Below are 5,589 nucleotides of genomic sequence, written 5' to 3'. Positions count from 1 at the left end.
TCTGGTGTCTGAGATGTGGGCTTGGCCCAGCCCTCCCTTAGCTGGAGGGTGGCAGCTGTGCCTGGCAGGCACCATGGGGAGATGGGATCTGCAGCCTCTGGGAGGTCTCATGGCGCCCACAGAATGCTCCAGATCACAGGGCTGGCTGGGTTCTCCTTGACTCCTGCACGGGGCTTGCTGGCGTCAAAGCTGCTGCGAAGGAAGTGAGAACCCCATCCAGGACGGGGCTGGCGGGCCTGAAACCCAAGGTGCAGGGGTCTGTGGTTTCTTCAAGGTCTGCCTTATCGGCAATTTGAGTGTTCAAATTTCTCCATTCCTGTTGCACTTGTTTTGAAAGGAACTGGGAAAGGATGGCATCACTGCTCCAGGTGGAGTGGATCTTGGGGCCCTTTTCCTCAGTAGTTTCTAGACGCCCTGAACTCCTGTAGCCTGGGCTGTTCTGAGGGGCTTCTGGTTACTGGGTTGTCTTCTAAGTCAAGGTATTTTGGGTGCAGATAACCCAAATGTCTGCCTGCGTCAAGGCCACCTTGTTTGGGTTTCCTGATTTGTAGCTGGAGGTGAGCTTCGAGACTGTCTCAGCTGGATCTTGTATTGCTGGCTGGGTCTACACGGCTGGGGGTTGATGCCCCCTTGACTGAGACCACCCTTGGCCTCCACAGGAGGTGAGCCTACTGAACAGAGGTGAGTCCATGGCCCTCCAGCCTTCAGGTCCTCACAAGGTTCTCCCCCATGGCTCTCTGCTTATAGCCCAGAGACCCCCTAGCCTTCCTTCCCCTCTGACACAGAGGCCCCACCTCCCAACTTAGGGGTCTTCATTGGGGGTTTGAAGAGACACAGGCTGATATGAGTCCAGGAAGAGTCCTCTTTCCTCCCTCTTATTGGCCCTAAATAATGCCTTCTCAAGGTCCTCGTCCCTAAGATGGCAGGAGCCACATTGGTGTGTCCATGCCCACTGTAGTCACCACTGCTATTCTCTGCTCTAATGTCCTTCCCTCCTCATTTCTGCCTGATGTCCAGACCACAGTCAGAGGCAGGTCAGCCAGCAGTGAGGCACTGTCATTCCGGTGTGTGAGCTTTAGTACTTCAAATGCGTGCTCCTGCCAGGTCTTTGTAGTGGCTCAGAATGGGTCTGACTCCTTCTGGCCAAACCATGGAGTTGATCCCCCATTGTGACAGTCTCAGGGAGCAGGGCTAATGGGGAATTCAGTTTGGAGTGGACGTCGAGCAGGCCCAGAGAGGGAGGGAGCCTGGTTGACACCACAGGGGCCATGAAAGACTCGTGCCTCTGTTCAGGGCTCAGGCCCCTACAGGTCCTAGGAGGCCTATAACAGGGTAGGTGAGGGCTCTGGGGAGAGGAAAACCATGTACCTGCACGCCTGGCAGCTGTGACTATTGAACATGTTGAGTCATTCACTATCATGTCTCAGAATGTTGTTCTAGTAAAAGATACAAAGAACACAAACCTGCGCAGTAAGACAGGAACTTACAAGTCTTCAAACACCACAGCTGCCAGTGGAGATTCTAAACCTGACAGAACTTAAGGATTCTAATTGGGTCTTGGCCACAATTTCAGTGTAGGACATTTGTCATTCAGGTTGATCAATCTTATTCTGATCAAGACTGCAGAGTGCCCTCACCTACTACATTACCCATAAAACATGTTAGTATGCAAAGGACCTTCGTTTCTCATCACTGGGGACACCTTAAAGAGATTAGGGAGTGACTTGCTTCATTAAGTGAACTTTCACCAACTTAAATATCGGAGTAATTATCCAGTTAGAGGACCAGGAGCTCCGTATCTTTTTTTTTTTTTTTTTTTAGTGAAGTATAGTTGACTTACAGTGTTTCAGGTGTACAGCAAAGTAATTGATATATTTTTTTTCCAGATTCTTTCCATTATAGGTTATTGCAAGATACTAAATATAGTTGCCTGCACTATACAGTAAGTCCTTTCAGTTTATTTTATATGTAGTAGTATGCATCTGTTAATCCCCAATTCCTAATTTATCCCTCCCTCCTTTCCACTTTGGTAACCGTAAGTTTGTTTTCTATGTCTAGAGTCTATTTCAGTTTTGTAAATAAGTTCATTTGTATCACTTTTTTAGATTCCACATATAAGCGATATATGATATTTGTCTTTGTCTGACTCACTTCTCTCGGCATGATAATCTCTGGGTCCATCCATGTTGCTGTAAATGGCATTATGTTATTCTTTTTCATGGCTGAGTAATATTCCATTGTATACATATACCACATGTTCTTTATCCATTCATCTGTCCATGGACATTTCTTGGTTATTGTAAATAGTGCTGCTATGAACACTAGGGTGGGTGTATCTTTTTGAATTACAGTTTTCATCTTTTTTGGATGTATGCCTAGGAGTAGGATTGCTGGAAAATATGGTAACTCTATTTTACTTTTTTAAGGAACCTCCATACCATTCCCCATAGTGGCTGCACCAATTTACATTTCCACCAAGAGTACAGGAGGGTTCTGTTTTCCTCACACCCCCTCTCGCATTTATTATTTGTAGACTTTTTTTAAAGATTTATTATTTATTTATTTATTTAATTTTTGGCTGTGTCAGGTCTTAGTTGTGGCATGCGGGATCTTCACTGAGGCATGCAGGATCATGTGGCACGTGAGCTTTGCTCTAGTTGTGGCGTGCAGGCTTTCTCTAGTTGTGGCGTGCAGGCTCCAGGGTGTGTGGGCTCTGTAATTGTGGTGCGTGGGTTCCAGAGCACGTGGGTTCTGTAGTTTGCTGCACGCCCGCTCCAGTTGAGGTGCGCAAGCTTAGTAGTTGCGGTGCGAGGGCTTAGTTGCCCTGAGGCATGTGGGATCCTATTTCCCTGACCAGGGGTCGAACCCGCATCCCCTGCATTGTAAGGCAGATTCTTTACCACTGGACCACAAGGCAAGTCCCTATTCGTAGAATTTTTGGCGATGGTCATTCTGACGAGTATGAGGTGATACATCAATTGTGGATTTGATTTGCATTTCTCTAATAATCAGTGATGTTGGCCGTCTTTTCATGTGCCTGCTGGTAATTAGGATATCTTCCTTGGAGAAATGTTACTTAAGTCTTCTGCATATTTTTTAATTGGGTTGTTTGTTTTTTTGACGTTGAGCTGTGTGAGTTCTTTGTATATTTTGGGAATTAATCCCTCAAATTTCCATCATATGCAAATATTTTCTCCGAAACCATATGGTGTCTTGTTTCGTTTATGGACGTTTTGCTGTACAAAAGCGTTTAAGCTTACTTTTTTTTTTTTTTTTTGCGGTACGCGAGCCTCTCACTGTTGTGGCCTCTCCCGTTGTGGAGCACAGGCTCCGGACACACAGGCTCAACGGCCATGGCTCACGGGCCCAGCTGCTCCACGGCATGTGGGATCTTCCCGGACCGGGGCATGAACCCGTGTCCCCTGCATCGGCAGGCGGACTCTCAACCACTGCGCCACCAGGGAAGCCCCAAGCTTACTTATTTTTAAAATTTTAAAATGTTATTGGAGTATAGTTGATATACAATGTTGTGCTAGTTTCAGGTATACAACAAATGATTCATTATACATATTTGTATATCCATTATTTTTCAGATTCTTTTCTCTTATAGATTAGGACAGATTATCAAGTAGAGTTCCCTGTGCTATCCAGTAGGTCCTTCTTGATTATCATATATCTCTGTGTGTGTCTGTGTGTATTAATCCCAACCTCCTAACTTATCGCTCCCCCCACCCGAACTTTCCCCCTTTGGTCATGATAAGTTAGTTTTCTAAGTCTGGGAGTCTGTTTCTGTTTTGTTTAATTAGTTCATTGGTATCATGTTTTAGATTGCACCTATCAGTGATATCATATGATATTCGTCTTTCTCCGTGTGACCTACTTGACTTAGTGGGATCATCTCCAGGTCCATCCATGTTGCTGAAAATGGCATGATTTCCTTCTTTCTTAGGGTTGAGAAATATTCCATTGTATATATGTAGCACATCTTGTGTAGCCATACCTATGTCGATGGACATTTTGGGTGCTTCCATGCTTTGGGTATTGTAAATAGTGCTGCAATGAATGTTGGGGTGCAGATGTCTTTTCGAAGGATGGTTTTCTTCGGGCATACACCCAGGAGTGGGATTGCCGGATCTCATGATTTCTCTATTTTTAGTGTTTTATAAAACCTCCATAGTGGCTGGTAGCAATTTCCATTCCAAGCAGCAGTGGAGGAGGCATGTCTTTTCTCCACGCCCTCTCCAGCATTTATTGTTTGTAGACTTTGTGATGATTGGTGCCCTATGATACCTCGTTGTCGTTTTGATTTGCATTTCTCTAACAACTAGTGATGCTGAGATCATTTCATGTGGGTTTTTTTTTTAATGTGAATATAATTTTACCTCTTGAAACTGGCTTCTTAAAGTCGGCCCTGTTTTGAATTCTTTTTCTATTACCTACCCCGCAATATCTCTCGAAGGCAGGGGTCATTTAGAGCCCCACAGGCCTTGTGAATATTAAGTTCCCCTAAGTACTGGTTTTAAGGTTGTTGTTACGGAAAACGGCCACAAGGCGGCAGCATTTCTTCATGCCCGACTCTGGTAACTCGGGCAACCTGAGCCTAGCAAAAGTCATGTTCCCAGGTTGAAAATCAGAGTGCAAAGTGCCAGAAGAAACACACGAGGGCTTGTGCCTCTTTACTTCTTCCCCCTTACCCTTCACCCTCCCAGTCAAATCCCAACCCCTGCAAAAGTGCTGTGCTGAGGGTGATGTCCTAGGTAGTTGGAGCGACTCTAAGGAAGGAGGCTGGAAGTGGAAACCCCAACACCAGGAGATGTGGAGACCAGGTGACGTTTCAAAGCTCTTGCAGCCCAGATGATCCACCCTCCTTTGGGTGCACTAGGCTTGGTTGAGCTATAGGAGGGCCTGCCTGGATCTGGAGATTGTGGTCCCATTTCGAGTGGACCAGACACTGCAGGTCCCCGGGGGGGCTCATTTGCTGGCACATCCTCCCCAGTCCCCTCAGCCCCACGACAGTCCAGCCTTGGGACCCAGGCCTGCTCAGGTTCCAGGGATGTGACACCAGCCCAGACCGCTGAGGCCTGAGGGGACTAGAGTAGGCACTTGTTTTCATTTTTCTCTTCTAATGTAATTTGTATCTTCTATTGAAGTACAGTTGGTTTACAATGCTGTGTTTGTTTGAGGTGTACAGCAACTGATTCAGTTATACATGTTTCTATTCCTTTTCGGATTCTGTTCCCATTCCAGGTTATTAGAGAGTGTTGAGGAGAGTTCCCTTTGCTCTCTAGTAGGTCCTTGTTGATTATCCCATATATTAGGGTGTATGTTTTAATCCACACCTCCTAATTTATCTCCCCCCCAACCCCAACTTTGCCTTTGGTCACGCTAAGTTAGTTTTCTACGTCTGGGAGTCTGTTTCTGTTTGGTTAATTAGTTCCTTGGTATCAAGTTTTAGTTTGCACCTATAAGTGATATCATATGATATTTGTCTTTCTCTGTGGGACTACTATAGTGGGATCATCTCCAGGTCCATCCATGTTGCTGCAAATGGCATGATTTCCTTCTTTCTTAGGGTTGAGAAATATTCCA

General features: G+C 45.8%; 1 long non-coding RNA gene across 8 annotated transcripts in view; it reads right to left on the bottom strand.

Moving 5' to 3' along the window:
• LOC137232411 (uncharacterized) overlaps nucleotides 1-5,589 on the bottom strand; it is a 100,475-nt gene that overhangs the window by 9,403 nt on the left and 85,483 nt on the right. The window lies entirely within an intron of this gene.

The sequence above is a fragment of the Pseudorca crassidens genome, chromosome 10 (assembly GCF_039906515.1).
Source record: "Pseudorca crassidens isolate mPseCra1 chromosome 10, mPseCra1.hap1, whole genome shotgun sequence".
Taxonomy (NCBI): Eukaryota; Metazoa; Chordata; class Mammalia; order Artiodactyla; family Delphinidae; genus Pseudorca; species Pseudorca crassidens.
Note: the sequence above shows the minus strand (reverse complement) of the source record. Positions and strands in the feature narration are given on the sequence as shown.